Raw genomic sequence first — 20,675 nt, 5'->3', positions numbered from 1 at the left:
TTCTCAATTAGTCAAAACCCATTATCAACACATAACAGTTAAGGAGTTAAGCATTTTTGATGACTGACAGACCACTCATGATACAGGATATGTGAGTTATTCACATGAACATTTTCAACCTTAGAACAATAAAAGTGAAAAGATACCATTTTGTTTTTGCATGAACAATTTGACTACTTCTCAATAGTCACTTCATCCAACTCCTCACTTGACGTTTTCCTGTGAAAAGCTCTCTTCCTCTTCATTCCTTGCAGATGAATCACTTATACTTGAGGTCATGGGTCGTTCTAGACAGGGGACGAGGGGGTCCAATGCCCCTGTAGAACCTGTCTACGCCCCTGTTAAGACCCCTCTACTGAAATGATGGATCAATTTCTTATAGTTTAAAGGTTTCTTATGGCAAATAAACCATAACTAATTGATCCCTTGAACCAATTAAATGTTTCACCTTCACAACTCTACTTTAACAATAAATTTAAAATTAAAATGTTGCACTTTTAGCTTCAGCCACATGATCAGATCCATAAGTGGCTCTTTGGTGCTGTGCTGTGACTTAATATGCTGAAATATTGCCCCCTTTTTTTTTTTGTTCCGTTCTTTTGTTTTGTGCTCTCATAAAAAAAAAAAAAAAAAAAAAAAAAAAAAACACCGGCTCCATCCTGCTCTCCACCTCCCACCACTGTTTACAGTGAAAAAGATATGAGCCAGTTTGGCACATTTTGCTGTGTCCACTTTAAGGCTTTTAGACTTTTTTTCTCGCAGAAACCTCCTTGCACGTTTGTGCTTTATTCATTTCCACTCAGTCCGGTCAGCTTAATTGGCAAAATTTATAACCTCGTTCAAAGGGAGGGAAAGAGGAAGAGGAGAGCTGAGGAATGTCATTGGTTTGAACCAATATCCTTAAGAAACTCAACCAACAAGCAATGGTGGGCTATACCAATTATTTTTAATGAAGAATTAACTTTTTTCCCACAAGTGTGCGTCAACCCGGTATGCCAGACTTCCAGTCCACTCCAGTACAAAATCATACACAATCCCAATAAAAGCAAACAGGTGCAACTTTGCAAAACATTCAAAGTTCATAAAATGTTTTGTAAAGCTCTGTAACTGCTAGTGAATTGAAATTTAACTTAAAAACAAAAATAACACAAGTTGTCCATCAGCAGTTTGAAAAACGACTAACTGTAGGCAATTTAAGCTAATTTAAAGGTTTCTGCATATGTAGGGAAAACAAGCCGTTTTTATAACTTTTATTTGCTCCCACAGCACAGTAACCGCTACACTGTATCCATAAATGTGCCAACTTATTTTGACACATAAATCCCACATCAGTATAAGGGCCTCTTGCTTGGCCAGCCATGACTGATGATGCACACTGACTCACTGGAACCCCCTCCCCCAAGGTGAGTGCTGTTCCGTGTCACTTACTGGAACACACTCCTCAAAAACACAATGAATGCCTCACGGAACCATAAACACACACACACACATGCACATCTTTCTATGTAAAAAAATATTGGACTTTGCTAATGACTCAGAGAGTGGTTTTCTCTTTCTTTCTCTACATCCACATACCTCACCATCACCACCCCCTGAAGCCCAAAATATCCAGCATGCATCAGACCAGGTGCTCTTTAAAGACAGAAAAATGGGATTGAAATAACAAATGAACACTCATAGCCAAAGTTGTCATCGCTGTGATCAGAGAGAGGGCTTTTGTGTACGCAGACAGAAGAGATGATGTCAGCTTTGAAGAGACAGAAAAAAATAAATAAAATGACTGATTTACCACAAACAGAGCAGGATTCACATGTATGATGCTCAATTATCTTTTCCTTTACCTCCTTTATGCTCAAGTTACTTTAATGTGAAAACTGCAATGAATTTAGCAGTAACTGCTTAAAACATGCCTAAATTAATGCAGTTTTTTAATGACAAGTTGACAAAATTGTGTGCAAGCCCAATGAGAACAAACCAGAGTATAAAAATACCTTTTGACAATCCTCTTACAAAGGCACACATTGTACATCTGAGACACAAAATGCACTTTAGTACCATTTCCTCTTATTGACGCTCTTGGCACGTCTAATATTTACAAAAATGTTATGACTTGACAACCTACAATTAAACTTGTCATAACAGAACCCATCCAAAAAGCCAGACAGGAAGGAGGAGATGTTAGGAGTGATGTCAGCCCGGCAGATAAAATGAAGAGGCACGCAGGCATGTAAACAGCTGTTCTGTGATTGTCTGTGGTTCAGTGGGGTGTCAAAGTGTGTCTGTCATATGTTTGTGATGTTCTTTGCACAGACAATGGTTTTGTGTTGTTAGGTACTTTAGAAACTTAATTCTGGTTAATTGTTGCCTGTCATATTTAAGAGTTCAGGTCAAAATTCACTCTTGAAAATTCCTTAGAGCATTTCAGTGATGGAGAAAATAATTAGAAGTTAATTTTATTCATTAATGAAAGAAAGAAGTGGCTTAATGAAAGACTTTTAAGGATTTTAAACTAATAAAAACCCAATTTCTGTTTCTCACAACATTAAAACATTGCACAAGACCTGCTGAAAAAAAATGTAGCAGTGCAGTTATGACTATTCTGCACAAATAGTGCTTCTATTGCCTTCAGATATTTTTCTGCATGGAGTCTGGATGTTCTGCCTGTTAATATGCATTTGTCCTCCGTGGGTGCATGGCTTCTTCTAACAGTCTACAAACATGACTGTTACATGAATTAACCTGTGGCGGTCCACAATGGATGGTGTAATGCTAAACAAGTTGACTGCTCACTATGTTCTACTTTCAAGCATATGAATAAAAGGTTTAGTGGAGTAAAGAAATGCAAGAGAAGAATGCAGGAGCAACAGGAATGTCTACAGACTTGTAAGGTGTACAGTAAATCATTCAAAAGGTAGGAGGTCACAACTGATAAAGAAGTCAGTTGTGATTGAATTGATGAGGCAGACTTACAGCTATTATTATTTGTTCATATCTAAATTCAGTATCATTTTCTGATAGGAAATTTTGGAGCAGTTCAAACTTCCCTCTGAAGGAAATATTTATTTAGATATATGGATTTTGTTTTCCAGCTGGACGTGGCAGGTGGCCTCATTTCCTAAAGCACAACAGCCTATGAGATATATAACAAAGTTTATTACTGACTCTTTACCTCCATGCCACGCAGCACACGTTCAGTAACTCGAACAAAAACAGCCCAGAATAGGTTGATGTGCGCTGATATTTTATTTTGTTTTCTTCTAATAAATCGGTCTGGATAAAGTAACACGATTATTAATTTTTTTTTATCACAGAATTCTGCCACTTTAATAAACATTTCACAGCTACTGTAGGCAATATCATGTTTTCTCAGAAACTATCATCAAACTTTACGGAAATAAATGCTTTAAAAACATCACAGTGTGTGCAATGAATCACTATAATAAACTGGATTTCACTTCCTCAAATAAATTTCTTTAAAAAAATTCAGATTTATTTCACAAAGTTTGGAGATTTAACTTTAACTGGTCTCACAAAGAGAACCTTAACTCATATTTATTTAACTACAAACCTTTAAACAACCAGATCTATTTGGTTAATAGATATTTGATTGTCCCATCTGTATCTTCTTACTCAAAAATCAGCTCCCAAATGATTCTGCATCTGAAACGTTTTCTCATCATATTGCATTAGACCTCAGCTATCATTCTGTCTATTTCTGTGCTTTGAAGTTGATCCACTTTTTAAGCAAAGCGGAGCTCACTGGAACAGAACGCGGGGGAGTGATGGTGGAAAAGAAATCTTCTTGTATTACATCTCTGAATTATTACAGGCATGTGAGCATGTAACCCTAGCTAAAGATGTAGAGTGCTTTTTGGAGTCTGTGTGTAAATGGATCTAGTCAGAGGTGAAGAGAAAACAAGTCTGACCTCATGCACTGTGCACTGGGGAGGTCAACCTGTCTGTTTGGTTTTCTGAGCCAGGACCATGCGCTCTGTTTGAGAAAGGGGACTGCCCGTGCTGACGTCGTAAATTACAAAGTAGGTTTGTTACGTGAAGCTTGTGTGTGTGTATGTGTCTGTTTGCTGCTTACTTTGAGCTTGCACATGTAAATGTGTCAGCCCGGCCTTTCTGTGAGCTACATCACCCACTTTCTTCGCCTTTTCCGGAGCTACAAGCGCCGATCTCTTGCTGTCTTACTCACAAATATGATTCAACATGGAGATGACAGGGCCTCTTAAATGCCATTTACCGGGACTTGGCATGGCGATAATTGAAAATGCCAGTAAAAGTGCTTAGGAGAAATTCCAACAGGATTATCGCCCCAGTAACATGGACAGACAGAGGGCTTGTCTCTGGAGAGCACAAAAGAACTTGTCTCCATATCATAAAACCTGCTCTGTTCCCCTGCTTTTTTAATCAAACTGCTGCTATGCCAGCCTTGGGAGCGGAGTTAGAGTAACATCTTCGTTTTTTTTTTGTCCGGGGGGGGGGAAGGTTAGTGATATGCGTGTACGTGTTGTATGGATGGGAGGGGAGGCCGTGTGTGTCGAGGGGGGCAGGGCGGGGGTATTGTTGGGCAGTTTTCCTACCCTCTCTCTTTCGAAGGCCAGTGTTGTCGGTGCATCATATAAAAGAAGATATACAAGCAATTCACATGCAAATGTTGAGAGTGATTTAGAAAAGAGGGGGAGAAAGGGGAAATGTGCTATTGAAAGCCAGTGGAGAGATGGGGGAAGGCAGGAGGGCTGGGCAGATTGGAGGTGGTTGATGGTGGTGGTAGGAGAGGGTGGGGGGGTCACATTAAGTATTGGAGAGGGAGGCGTGAGGTGGTGGTGCTGTGAAACAGAGAGACATTTGTGTTATCTGGCTTTATGTATCACCACTTCTGAATAATAACATGGAAAAAAAAAGAGAGACTTACCTCATCAGCCTGGTAGAGCCAAGGCATAAATAAGAAAAGAGCTGAACAATGGAATTACTATTGCCCCAGACTCTCCGCTGAAGCTACATCACTGGTATTCTTTGGAGCCACTGGCAAGAAGATTAATGTTTAGTTAAATATCAGTGTGGGAGCTGCTGGAGCAGGGAGTGGGGAGGAGGAAGAGAGTTGCTTACTGGGTCTGCTAAACTTAGTCAGCCCTGGCTCTCTTTGTAATTATGTTGTGTTGCCACGGATGAGTCCCAGACGCTCCTCTCTCAAGTTTTGATCAAACATATTAGGAAGTGAGACGCATGAATTTATAGACAGTTTTATAGGTTATTTCTGCTCAAATGTGTGGGTATTGTGGGCTTCATACCAAAACTGCTTGAATTCATATTTACTGGGAAACGTCTCATACCTGGTTAGAAAACAATAAAAAAGACTCTCAGTAGTGAGTTACAGTACATATTCTTATTTGGTTGCTCAATAAAAAAAGAAAAAAAAAATCATTCTGTTAACGTTGGCTTCTGTGAAAAGCTTCTATGCATTTTTTTATGTTATAAAAGTACATTAAGCACTATCAAACAATTTGTCACTTGGAAGTTTCTTTTTCCCTCAGCAGATTTGTGAATAGTTTGCCATGAAAATCCAAAGCCTTATTCTACATAAGTTAGGACGTGCATCTGAATAAATTAGAAGTTTATTTGAGTAACTCAGTTCACCAAGTGACACACAGACGGATTTGTTCAATAGTTTATTTGAGTTAAGATATTTTGTCACTTATAACCATTAAAAGTTTCAACCTGGATCTGGGAACAACATCAAACATAATTCAAATGTGCTTTCATTTGCAATTGTTTTTATTTTCTCAGGTAGCTATATTTAGAAATTGAAGTATATTATTATTGTATTTCTCTGCATTGTGTACTTGTCAGATGGAACCATTTTTATTCCAAGAGGACATTTTAAACTTTGAGATCAGAGTTGGTGGGAAACGTTTGACTCCTCCCTGAAATCTTTGTAGACTTTTTTGTTTTGAATAAAACATAGAATACACATTCAAATTGTGGTCTGCAACCTACAGCAAAAGGTTTCTTTATAAGACAATTTTTGTTGTTGTTTTTATGACATCTTTAATGCAAAGTTTTAAAATATCTGTCAGGACAAAAGGGACTTGGAAAACCTGGCATTTACTGAAGTGGTAATTGTTAGGAAACATTTGATATGTTTTATTTAGGCTTGTGTTATTTGATCACTATTAAGTAAAAATTGTTTTTGATTGTGTTGGACAGCAATTAGATTTAAACCCACAAGTCCTCAAAAGAACTGCTGTAAATGCACAAAATACTTTAGTTTTCCACGTCCTTATCGACCCTTCTTCTTTTCAAAATTGTGGGCTTTTTAAAAATTTAACAGTGCTTTTGTAGGCATTTTATGTGCATTAATTCTGTGAGATAAAAAAATCCTTTTAGCCAAAAGTTTTTTTCTCATCTTCAGAGTAAATATGGAGGGATTGAAATCTTCTCCCTGGCATATCCATTCCTATAAATAATATTTATATTATTCCTTAAGTGCAAATAATTGCTGACTCACTATTTTTCATGACAGTTTTGTCTTGTTATGGGTAATTTCTAGAAACAGAGCAAGAACTTTTGAGTCTTTATTTCTCCAATAACATCTAAGTGAACACAGTGCCTTGAAGCAGGAGGCTTCGTCTCAGCATCCATTCTGAACTGTAACCTCCCTGTAAAACCACAGAGCTCTATGTTTGACCACAGAGCAGCACTGCAGTGGTTTGGGGTTTAGTTCCTTCTTCAGTAGCACCTCAGCAGTATTTGAACAGGCACGTTTCCAGTCATCAGCACTCTTCTCTAACCTCTGCTCCCCTGTGAGCTCCCATGCGTTAAATATAAGAACAAGGATTTACACAGACCACAAAAATCAAGAGTCAACAGAGCAGGCTGTTTACATAAGTAAAAGTCCTTGGTAACAGACGCATCTCCCAGCTATGATGTTGTTGCTCATAATCAGCTTGTGGTCTCAAACACAAAAATATTTCCTTTTCCTTTAGATTTTCCTTATGCACCACACACAGTGAGTTCTTTTTTATTAAGTAATTGTGAGTCAGCCTTTGTAATTTAATGACTGTATTCCTGTAAAGCATACATGGATTACATTTAAAAGCTCCCCCACACATACAGGCACACGCAAACACTCAAACACACAAAGGCGACAGTTCTTTTCCAAGAAAAGAGGCCTCTGCAATTTCAGTTTTAATGACATATACATGTGAGTCTGCGTATTTGGGTATCCATGTGACCAAACCGGACATCCTATGCGTGTATTAGCAGCAGAACTTAAGGGGTTGGCGAGAAGGGACGGTAGCCACAATATTACACATCCTCATAAATCCATGGCCCCTGCAGCATTCACATCTACAGCTTGTGATTGAGGGCGAGAGGCATGTCCGGACGCAACTGCCCCCCCTCTTCTGCCTCGGCTCTATTTTTCTACAGCATGTACGGGAGACATACGGGTCAGGGGTGAACCCGGTTGCGTGACAGCAGGTTGACAGTCTCAGTTGCTAAGGGGATAGGTGACAGGGTGGCACGGACGTGGGGTGACAGGGTGATGGCATGAGGTGACAGAAAAGTTACCAGGTGAAGACGGAGCTGAGTGACGGCAACTGACCGACTCGATGGCATCTTACTTTCTCTCTCTTCTACTTTGTCCATCTTTCTCCCTGTCATCCTACCACCATCTTGTCCAACTTCCATGTCTCAGCAGCACCAGCGGTCGCACCTCTCCGTCAAACCTTTACACTCTTTTCACAGGGGCTTTAACAGCGAATGAGTGTTGACTTTTTTTGTTTGGCTGCTTTTGCAGTCAAAAAAAACACATTCAAACATCTAACTTGTTATGTTTGTCCAAATGTGCTTGTGCTTGTGTGCAAACATGGGATTACTTTTACATTTTCTGCACACACATTCTGTGCAGTACCCTGAAAAAAATAAAAAATTACTCCCTTTGAATGGTTCCAAATATTGTCAGATTCCCACCATATAAAGCATTTTATTTGGATTTTATCGGATGGATCAACACAAAGTAGCGATTGATTAAGAAGAGGAAGGAAGTGTGGTATGTTCAGCTTTGTAACGTTCTAGAACTACCTTTTGTCACCTTCCTAAAATAATATAAATATTTTTTGCCAAAAGACAACTTAAGTAAAAAAAAAAAATAAAAAATTACTTTTGGCAAAAACAGGGAATTTTTAAAGAAGTTACCAACTGTAACACTTTTTGCAAAGCACTGCATGTATTGATAATTATTAGTGAACACTTTTGCACCAGTTACATCTTTTAAAATTGCTTTTTTAATGAGTCTGAAATCTTTTTCTTTTTTTTCCCTCTACAAATGCATGTGTTTGTGAGTTTCACCGCAATTAAAATCCTTCCGTTTGCTCTCTCAGCTGCGAGTCACAGGCATGACATGGTGAAAAAAAGCCAAAGAGGAGGTGTCCATACTGCTCTGGTAGGAACCAGAGGGAGGAAATGAAAGGTACTCCCCTTATTTCATACACCAGCAAACACATACACTGACTCAGCAGCCGCAGCCAGAGTGTGTGAGTGTATCTGTGTGTGTATGTGCACCTAAAGCTTACAAGTTCTTGCATGTTGTACAGCTTTCAAACAGTCCTCATTTTCTGAGAATAACTGTGAATTGTTACATGAAATGTTTGAGCTCAGGGGTCATATTTGCGCAGTCTGCACCGCAGCAATGTGTTCTCACAGTATTGGGGAGATATTATGCCAGCGGATGCTGGAAAGGTTTTGACCTGTCTAGGCTTGACACACACTCCACATCTTGTCCAGTGCTGCTCTTCTCATCAGGGAGGTGCAAGAGAGACACAATACCACCACTCATTGACCAGGTTAATAAGTATTCTGTCTTGGTCCGAAGCGCTGATGTTCTCTACCTTCTAATACACTGCATGTGTGTTTCAGTCTTCAAAGCTGCATGCTGACCTAATGTCTGCCTCACACAGCTTTTGTAAACTAATGAATGACAGGGGCCAGGGAATCTGCTCTGTGACTAAAACAGGCCAGTGCTGTGCGTGGGAGTGTGTGTTTGTGTATGGATTTGCACGTATATCACTCATTTCTTTTCCAACACTCCCATCTCATCAACCTTGTTGTTGACACCACTTCAGTGTTTGCAGACAAAAGATTTGAGTGGATAGATGTGTGCATGTGCAGAGGACAAGACGTTGTCAGTTGGTTGCAACTACTGCATTGTCGTGATTTTGTTCTGTTTCAAGCATTACAGTTTTTTTTTATTGTTATTTTAATCTTTGTCTGACAAAAGGGATTTCACAGCAAAATTCTTAAAATTCCCAGTTCAAATAAGAATATCCAAATTCTGTTCAGGTTTTCTTAATTTTCCAAAAAAAAAAAGTATTGAGAAACAGCATGGATTGATGAATACTTCACAAATCATAAAATACAGGTGGATATACCAAGACATCCAAACACATAATCAGGTCAGAAGGAATATCTGGTCTTTCTACTGACCTCTGGGTCACCCTTGGGTCTTCTTCCAGTGTGTCATGCCTGCAAAGCCTCCAAAGAGGCACTGGTCATATGTGCCAAAGTGTAAAAGTAAATAATAAAAGTAAATTTATACTGATCCATTTAAAATAATCTCTTTTTTACAAAGTTATCATAAGAAATCAATAAGATGCTTGGCTGAAAAGATGGTGATATTTGAACATGCAACTGTGATATTACTACTGAATTCTGCAGGTTATTTTACAAATATTTGTTTCTTAAACATTGCTTTTGTTTAAAAAAAAAACAGAAAAAAGAAACTAATTGTGAGGCTAAATAAAAACCAACACAAACTTAGGCGTGTGTGGACAGTGACCGTGTAATATGTGTGTTTTATTGTGAGTTTATTTTGGGGTGATCTAAAAATAAATTAAGGCAAGACCTTCTCACCTCAAATAACCCATATCTCGATTACTTCTGAAAGTCGTTGCTTCAGATTCAGGAACTACCAGGTGCCATGAATTGTCCAACCGGTTTGCTCATCCAGAGGAGAGCAGTGATGCATGAGGGACGCAAACCATCAGAGTCAAAGGAGGGACAGAGAACCCCATGCCATGTCCAATTGGCACATGTTGTTTGTTTGCAGGAAGGTGCCGTTTGGATGTGTGTTTGTGTGAGTTGCAGAGAGAGACTCCTTGTTGAGTGTGTTTCACAAGATGACAGCTTGATGACAGTGCCTGACTGGCACTTCCTGGCATTGTCAAATGCCAAAAGGAATTGTTTGCGAAGGTTTGTCTACATGCAGCCATTGGTGCGCAGCCATGAATCAGAAGTTCATGTGATCTGCTCTCTAATTGTCTTGTTTAGGTCCTTTCAAAAGAAAGAGATGGAAAATTCCAAACGTTGGAGGTCATGCACTCAAGCTACCAGACCGTTTTTTGTTTGCTCATGGAAGACACAAAAACGTAACAGTCTATGTTTACATAATTTTATAGCTTTTTATGTCAGGCGCCAAGAAGAAAAACAACACTTGCCTGCAAGTTAGTTGGTGATTTATGTCATGTTTGGACAAGTATGAGCAATCCATCTTTATAGATGGTCTTAATTTACTTAAAAATCTCGCCATTATTTCTGAAAAACAAGCATGCATTTAAATCAGATGCTTCGTTTTCAGATTTAGCTCACATTTTAAAATAAATGTTTTGAAGTTTATAACAAAGCGGTTGCAATTTCAATGTTACAGTAGTGTGGAGCTGCAGATTGTGTTTTGTTTTCATAAATATGTATGAAGAAGCATTCTTTTGTTTCTTCCAGCCTTATTCCAGTAATCATACTTTTTAGCAGCCCTGTCATAGTGAGACACCTCACAATTACTTATCTGCATTTTGTTGAGATGTTTATAATTCCCACAACCCAATACAGAAGCATGGACTCAAATTACAGGCTTTGAGTTACACGGTGAGAACTTATTTATTGTGGCACCTTCTCTTTCTCTGCTGGTGTCAGTCGACTACAAAACCTAATTAGTGCTTTCAGCTCAACACCCATTAGCTGAAACCCGATACTTGGCCTGGTGTAGAAAAATAATTATGACATTCCTCTTATAAATCATTGGTTAGATCCTGAACCCCTTTCAATGGAAATATGATTTCCCACTACAAATTGTCCGACCTGTTTTATGTTCTCCAACACATAATTAAAGCCGTGGCGTGTGAGAGGAAGTAATTTTGTTCAAAGGCTTTTGGCAGCAGTAGCACAGCTATGTCTTTTCTGCTTGTTTAGAGAGCAGCTACTGGCAGACCTGGACATGTGAGCTGTGTAATGGATTAGGAACAACAGCAGCAACATGTGTGAATAACCTGTGTTTGTCAGACAGCCAAGAGACATGGGAAATGAAATACATCACGGAGCAGCAGAGGTGATCTTGGGGTCATCAGATACAGCAAGGGCCACTGGCACGCCACTTCTGGGCTTGGAGAAAATGTGTCTACACATTAGGGTTGCGGGGGCAAAACAAGCCCGCATCAGTCTCCTGGGGAGTTTGCTTCTAACCACAAGCAGCCATGCGTGACCCAGTGAGTTCAGCCTTGCTGAATGAAGACCACAGAGGAAAGAAAAAAATGTCTACGGAGGAACCTACATATGCTGAACATGTATTAGGGGAGCTGAAAGCTTGTTATAGGCAGAGATGATATCCACAAAGTTGTTAAAGGACAGAAATTGGTATTTTTTGGTTATTCTCACTATGACCAGGAAGATAGAGCCCATCATTTAAAGTCCTTACACTGACTCCCTGTACCTCAGAGAATAGACTTTAAATATTTCTGTTTGTAAATCAATGAATGACTTAGCATCACAACACATTAAAGATCCGTTGTTGTTGTTGTATCAATCTTCCATACCACTCAGGTCTTCTGGTTCTGGTCTGCTCTGCATCCCCAGAACCAAACATGGAGAAACAGCATTCAGCTTCTATGCCACAAATCTGGAACAAACTTCCAGAAAAATACAATATAGTTGAAACCCTGAATTCCTTTAAATCAGGACTAATAGATTTAAATTAGTCTAAACTCTGTTAAGAGTTGCCTTTCAACCGTAGAAAATGGAATGTGACCAACATAGTTGATGTGTATTGACAATTTTGATGATTGCAACCATCAAAATGTAAGATTTGTTACTGGTTTCTTAATTGTTGACTGCATGATGTTTTTTTTTTTTGTTGTTATTATGATGTAAAGCACTTTACTTCAACTTGTTGTTTAAGTTTGCTATACACATAAATTTGATTGATTGACAACATCTATCTATCTATCTATCTATCTATCTATCTATCTATCTATCTATCTATCTATCTATCTATCTATCTATCTATCTATCTATCTATCTATCTATCTATCTATCTATCTATCTATCTATCTATCTATCTATCTATCTATCTATCTATCTATCTATCTATCTATCTATCTATCTATCTATTGTAAGTAGGGTCTTAAGTTTAATCCTGCTTATTGTTGTAAAGGATGGCTAATCTCCCTCATACTTGTAATCCTCAAGTTGGAACATTAGGTTGTGGTGTCTTCAACTGTGTCCTTCCACAGAAAGGTTGGGCTCTACTTGTGTGCATGTGTGTGTGTGTGTGTGTGTGTCTTTGTGTTTTCTGTATTTATAAATAAGCAGTAACATCCTGCACCAACCTCACCCAAATACATGGCTGCCTCAATGCCCTACAAAGGTCATAGTGCAAATCTTTTGGTAATCTGCTAATCCAATTGGTGTCTTGTGCTCACATGATCTGCTGGTCAACAGCACAGCCATCTTCTGTTTAGGCACACCCACGCACACGCACACAAAAGCACGCTCACTTTGCAGGCGCACATACTCGCTGCCATCGGCCTTTTCCCCACGACAGTCTCTGACTCCGTGACACCGGCCCGGTTTGATTCTGCTTAGGCTTGAAGCAGATTAGTGAAGGTGACTCCTGAGGGGGAATTCCACTGAATAATTGGCAGAATTTATAAACCAATTAAGACACTTTCTAAAGACTGCTATTCTCAAGCAATTATTAGCCCGTTGTGATGCGATAAGAAGGGGCCAACTGATGCATGTATCATACAAATAATGGTTTCCATGTGTTGTTTGAAGCTGATCGCAGTCCAACAGTTCACTAGAGAGCTGCTGTGTTTTCAAGAACTTGTTCTTCAGGTGTCCCACAGCAAAACCTGCAGGAGCTCATAACATGTTGCTGATACCATATTTCTCAGTTCTCATGGTAGTTTCATACACACAATCTTCTCACTTTGTCCTCCACCAGCCATTAGGGACAACTACTTCAACATTAGATTAATCGAATCACAAAGTATGTCTCTGGAAATGAAGGTCTTTGTACTGAGTTTGTATGTAAACTGTAATCTTTGTTTTTAAATTGCTCTAGGATTAATAGCTTCTTCCGTTTTAGTTGCCTTTCAGCCCATGTCAGTACAGAAATGTTTAAGTGATAATAAGAACAGTCTTTTTCATACAGTCTTTTGCTTTGTTCTGATGTTGGCATAGATATTTCACACAAAAACAAGTTCACCTTTAGGACACAGAACTTTTCTTCTTGTTTAATAGTATAATAATAGAACTGTACACATTTTTTAAAATCTTATCCCTTATCAAAGTGAAAATAAACAAACTATTAGTACAGCAAGGAACTCAACTATACAATTGGACTGCATTAAATTTTAACTTATTTTAAAAAATATGCATTCAAAATCTCTATTTTGGAATTTGACACTTATTTAATGCTGCAAAAAAGTGTTAATTGCATTAATATGATCATCATTAGGAATATAAGTAAATTGTTTTATTGCCATAACAGAAGCTGTAACCAAAAAAACGATTTCAATAAATTCAGATTGTTGCAGAAAGAGACCAACAGTGACTAGTCCATTTTTTTATTTCATCACATTTACAAAATAATTGCAGATTCCATTTCGGAATATTGGAATTAATGTCATCATCCCTTGAGATTGGAAGGTCCAGTGTTTTCGCTACACACGTGGTTAGTTTGAACAGATGAATGTGGGACTGTGAGACTTCTGTGAATCTCACCCAAGACTAATCCAAACTTGAGGAGGTCCACAATTAACCTCCTGACATTTTGGTTAATTTCTTTTCTATTTTCCATTACAAAGAAACAGTGTTTTTGAAATGAGCCTTAAAATGCATCCACAGATGTGGTTCCAATTAACTCAAATGTTGTGAATTAACTTACAAAGTTAAAAATTACATCACTATTGGAGCTTTCACTATAACTCAAACATTTTAGAGTTATAGTGATATGTGGGTACATAGACTCCACAATTGCAAGAATGTACAAATAAATCATCTCATTCTGGAATAAAGGAAAGAAATGATAATTTGCTGATCATTTCTGACCTACAACAGGAACCATTTAGTATGATTAATTTCAGACACTGCATTTTTATACAGCAGGTATGTAAATATAGTTATTTGACTATATTTATGTAGCTAATGCATGTACCAAATCATCAGGATACATTTTCCCAAACTGTCTTGCCTCCTGCTTACTAACAAGCCATAATGCATGAAAGGAACGTATGGAAAACATGTGGTTCCTATGCAAGTCACAGATAACAGCCCCATCAGTGCTTCACTGTGAGTGTGTGTCTCTACAGCACCAAAGCAGAGGCTTAGCAAGGGAACTGGATCCCATTTCCCAGGCTGAAGTAGGACCTGAGGGCAGTGTGTGGAAACTGAACTAATTGCAGGATATTGGTCCTTGGATGATTAGAGGAAGACATGGAATGCCTGGTCTGTGATGCAAGCAGACCAAGGTGAGACTAATGACGGATGTATTTTTTAAAATGATCCTCAGATAAGGTTGTGTCCTGTAGCAGAGGACTGCAACATGCAGCTTGAAGCATCCAAAGTCTGTTTTAAGTGTTTAAAACATTGCTGTGTTCAGAGCTGTATCAATAGTTATCTATAACCTGAAAAGTATTTTCATTAACATACAGATCTCAGCAGTGTTTCTTTCAGGAGGTTTTACCATGTAATAGTAGTTTCAGTCATTTCAACCTTTTAAGGTGTGAAATGGAGCTGTCTATTGTGGGACATTTTTTTTAATCCAAATATTTTGATAAACAGTAGAAAGGCTGATTGTAATTTCATTACTTTAAAAATGTTGAGACTCTGTCTATAACATTAGTCTTTACAATAACAAATAAATTCATGTATAATGGAGAACCTGGTAATGGAATTATTTATTTATACTTTCTGTTGTTGAAAGTACAAATAACAATAATGCATTTATATATTGTTGGCCTGCTTTGTGTGAATGTTTGCAAAGTTTGTCCAGGTAGAGAAAGACTTGGAAAATAATATGTCTTAGTAGTTGATACACAACCACACTCAAATGTGAAAAAGTTGGAAGGAGAAGTGAGTATATTGGGGAGAGATAGGATGTAAAATTGCTTTGGGATAACAACACAGTTTGAATGTGAGACTAGTTTTGTATTCTTGGAACGAGTGGCAGAAACTGTGACGTTACAAATGACTATAAATCAGTTTAGAAGAACATGGTGCAATTGCTTTCTTAAGTCAACTAGATTCTCTAACTGCTTTGTAGACACAATCTAGATATTAAAGCCCCAGTGCTGACAAAACACAAGCCCTACTGAGTTTTCAGCAACATGTTTTGCAAACCTTCTAAACATACCACTTGCAGTTATTTTGGTGTTAAGCTAGCTGTGTGCTGTTTTGGACTCACGAAAACTAGTAGATAATGACCCTGGATCAATATTAGTCTATAAATCCAATGTTAATATCAACATTTCCTTACAGTAGGCCCTGAACTGCCAAAGCTACAGGAGTACAACATGGCAAAAGATTGATGTTGCCAATTGCTGAGACTTATTTGTGGTGGCTAGCAATGTTTAGGCTGTTTATAATGTTGCTTATGAATTAAATTGCTTAAAGCATGAAGCTTTATTTAATTGTTTATCTCAATTTTATGTTCTTTAAGGTTACAATAGGGCAGAAACACCCTATTGTTAAGCTTATCACATGGCTCTGTACTTTTATCTAACTCCTTCCTTTCTATTCAAATGAGAATTGAGGATCAAAGTTCAAAGTTGAACAACACAAATGCACTTAGTGTCTCAGTGGAAACATTTGTTCAAAAAAAAGATCTTCCTGAACATGTTTTAGAGTTGTAATGACAAAATGTTTATCTCTGTGAGTTATAAACTTCACAGTGACACACATTTTGGATAAAATAAATGTTTTAACAACTCAGAATCCAACTAAACAAGAAAATGTATGATTCAAGAAGTCCTAAGCAAATTCACCAATATGTCAAAATGTTACAGTTGTCTTCTTGAAAATTTCTATAAGTTAAAACTGGAGTAAGACACTGATAAGCTGTCAGCAAAATTCATAGCCTATTTATAAGATGAAGTTTGCCTTCGTAATAATAACAGTTTCTGCTCCAGTGTATAATTTTGTTAATACAGAAAACGACATAGTTAGCCTTTGTCTTTTATTAAAGATGCTCTACACTGCAAGCAACAAGTGGCAATTCTTTATTTGTATGATACAGCTGGCCTGAGTCCTCAGCTGTGCTTCACTCTGTTGTTTGTGTCCAGAAATGTTGGCCGTCTTGGGTAGAAGGCATTTTGGAAGCACTGAAGTGTTGCAGGCCCTCTGTGCAGACATCAAGCCTTTGATTCTGTCTCTGCGTTCAGCCGGCGCCTTTGTTTGCTGTGTTTGTTTGATGTTACTTTAGCAGAAACAGACAGACACCATTGAGCGGTGGCAGTGCTGTTCTTCTGCGTGCCATTCACGCCTGCTGTAGAGCGCTCAGAGTCAAACACAACGAGGCTTGGCCATTGTTTACCAGTGGAACTAATCACCCTCATGGCACCTCCATAAACCCCCTCCCTGTTGACAGTGATTGGGGTGTACCTATGTGTGACCATGGACAATACAAATGTGCCAAAGGCAAATAGAATAGGGGTGCACTGAGGCAATATTTAGCTTGGCCAGATGGCCGGTCGCATGCAGCAGGCTTCTTGGGTCTCCACATCTGCTCCTTGTGATGTGCCAGCAGAGTGTCTTAGCTTTACACAGCAGGGTTTTCCTCTGCACCCAGTTTTGTTCTACATACTTACACACTGAGCCGTCTGTTTTTACTTCAACAGAGGCAGGCTGCTCCTATTTTGTGACATTTTAGAACCAGATAAAAACTCCTCTAATTTCTTTATTTCCTTCTCCCGGAATACGCTCAGATTCCAACTTGTGGTGTGGTCCTGTTGCGTCACCAGTCCACACACAGAAGCTTGCTTTTTCAGCTGTACAATATAAATTCTCTACAAATATCTCTGCACAGATGGTTTATTTTTACAAACAATACACAGGGCCGCATTCCTACCGAGCTCCATCCCCACCCGCTTATTGCTTGCCTAACTAGACAGCCTCTTTTTGAGGAGCAGAAAGGCAAGTAGAGTGCGCACAGATGGTCCAGTGACATTGCTGTCATACAAACAGGCTTCAATAAAAAAGATATATTCACATATAAAGGTATGGATACATATCCCACATTGACATTTGCACATGTATGCATAAGCTCATTCAAGTGTTGAACAACAGATGTTTCAAAATAAAAGGAGAAAAATGCATATGTATGAATTTTGGACTATATACACACCCATTTTTTATGCAATCAAATATGAAATTATTTTGATGTAAGATTATATCTTAGATTAATCAAAGTATTTAACGCACAATGCAATAATACTTCATAATGTCCTTTTTTCCATTCTTAAACTAGATTTGTAATTAAAAACCCACATTAAAAAGCAATCATTCCTTATCACACATTTGTTTTTTGTTTTACAACTATGAAATGGTCATATTTGGAAAACAGTTGGAGGTTTCATGTCAACCATGTGTCTGTATGAAGGCCATATTGGTGTTTGTACCTCCATTAGCAAACAGAAGGAGGAGGCCTGAATGATGATGTTGATTTTCTGCACTGTTTTAAAATTTTAATCTTCTCGAAGTTTGGCAATAGAAGTGAATAAAGCCGTTTAGTCTGTGTTGGCCACCCTTCCAAATATTGAACAATTAAAGTTAGATTAAGAGGGATATATATGACATTTTATTGCAGGAAAAAAAATACTTTTGCTGGCACTTCTGTCTTTGCAGTGCGGAATGGTTGTTTATATTTCCACTAATCTTAATCGATCTGGCACATTATGTACATAATGGCAAAACTTCAGCGATTACGGAAAATCAGATCCAGTCGTTTGGAAGTGGTTTTTACCAGGCAGGATCATAACTGGATGCTGATCCAAGACAGTCTCCACAAACATTTGTGTGATTATCTTTTCCTTGCCAACAGTCTTCATCATTTGAGCTTCCATTCAAGTTAGAGACTTCATAGCTGGTCTTCTTTCCCTTGTTATGATATTTTCCTGTTATGACATTTTTACTTTTCACTGTGTGCCTAGCTACTATTGTTTTTTTTCTTGTGTTTTCTTTTACTTACCTATTAACATCATATTAAAATTACCGCTATGTTAAACAAAACCTAATAAACCTAACCAAACTAATAAAGAGAACAGTATTTAAAAAATATTCAAGAATTTTATAGCAGCAAGATTTAAATGTATTTATTTTTTTATTTTTGGACTGCGCAGGTTCCTCGTCATCTCCCACATCCAGCTTTGCTCAGGCCGTGCTGCCACATCCACTGCACATCCTCTGCTCCCTTCCGGGCCCCAAGCTCTGCAGCCCCACAAAGAGTCCTAACAACAGAGAAGAAAGAGGCAGTGCCACTTGGACAGGATTACATCCTAGTAAGATTCTTCAGTCCTCTTGGCCAGCCGCCCCTTAACCCTCCCCTTCCCTGATTAGAAAGTGAGCAGGGAAAGGCTGGCTGGACACAGAAAAAAGATCCACACATGTCCATTGAAGTGTTTCACTGCTAAGGTTATGTCTTATCAGTAATCCTTCCAGTGTTGTAATTGTGAAGACTGATTTAGTAGTACATAAACTGACTGAAAGGAATTGTTTGGATTTTTTAAATGGGGTTCTATAGAGAAATTAAAACATTTAACCTCTCTAGGTAACTATCCTAAAGAAGTTTGGCTACATATGACATTAAAAAAAACAGAAACAAAAAACGTATCAAAACTAAAACAACAAAAACATTTTTGGTACATAATAACTATGTAATTCAGACATGACAGTAGTGTTGATGTTTACAAAGCAGTTTTCATATTAACCATTAAGAAATTTTAAAGATCAGAGTTGTCTGATGTGTGTTGGAACTTGACATTAGCTGGTTAGCTTTAACTGAAGTTCTTGGGACTTTCCAGCTGCAGGTAAGATCCTATCAGCACATAATGTCCCAACAGAACTCTAATTCCTTCAAGAATCTGCTGACAGGAAAACAATTGTGCACTCTAAAGTTTTGTTTTTTATGGAAGAGGAGCAAAAAGAAGGCCATTGTTGAAAGAAAATCATGAGTCCTGTTTGGTGCGTGCATCCAGTCTAGAACACAGCAAACATTCAGAGATGGTAAAACAGAAGAAAACTGTCATAATCTGTGAACCTGACTTGAGACTGTACCTGAGACTTCCTTTCTACCAAGACGATGATTCTGAACATGCTGAAGCACATGGATCTAAATAAATGACAACATGTAATTAAATGATGCTATCCATGTTTGAAGAAGAGAAGTGTATCTGTTTGTGATATACTATTGCTGACGATGAGTGATGGCTCCTGTAATCCTGCTCCCCTTTTCAATGCCACCTGAGCCCCATTGCCCCTCCAGCGGTGGAAGAAAGGGTGAGGTGACAGGTGGACAAAAACCAGTAGCTCCAGAGTAAATGATGCATGCCCTAGGATCTGAATAAGAGGCAATGTGCCATTAAAGAAGGGCCACCTCCAGAGCTGCCATTCTTGCTGGTGGGTATGTTTGGTGGTGTGGGTCACCTGGCACATTTGATTGGCGATCACATTTTTTGCTAAAATTTGTTTTACGGATGACAACTATGAAGAATCCCTTAATCAGTTATCAGCCAGATGCTTTAGTGAAGAACAAGTACAAATACAAATGATCTGTTGATTGTCATGTCTGTCTTCAAATTCAGGATCATTCAGCCTGAGATCTTGGGATTTATGGTTTGGAATACTTGTGTCTACACAACAACTTTAGAGCTAAGCAAGACCAGGAGAATTATCCAGTGGTGTGGATATGTTCTGGCTCTTCCCTGAAGTTTCGTCATTCATTAAAGCCAGGGAGGCAGCTGCTTGCTCACACAGCCAGGGCTCCCCTCAGCCAGGCCCCGCAGCTTTTCTCTTCCTCGCGCTACTCTGGAGCTGAACTGGGGACAGATGAGGTCTGGAACTGTTTCGTCTTGTAGATCTCAGCCAGAGCACCAGCCACCAAGCCAACTTGTCAGCCGGCCAAGCAAGCCCACTCCCCAGCCTTAGCTCCCAGCCAGGCCCCTTTGTGGTGCTTGACTGCCCAGTAATTGAACCCTTGCACTTGGGATATATTTAATCACCATAACAAGAAATTGGTGTGAATAAAAATGATCTTGTAAAGAGGGCACAAAACTCCCCTTTATGCATGAGATTATAGTAGAAGACTGTGTGACTGAGCATGCATCTGCGTATTTTTACAAAAA

The sequence above is a fragment of the Poeciliopsis prolifica genome, unplaced genomic scaffold (assembly GCF_027474105.1).
Source record: "Poeciliopsis prolifica strain line A6 unplaced genomic scaffold, Auburn_PproV2 SCAFFOLD011, whole genome shotgun sequence".
Lineage (NCBI taxonomy): Eukaryota > Metazoa > Chordata > Actinopteri > Cyprinodontiformes > Poeciliidae > Poeciliopsis > Poeciliopsis prolifica.
This window is presented reverse-complemented; position numbering follows the sequence as displayed.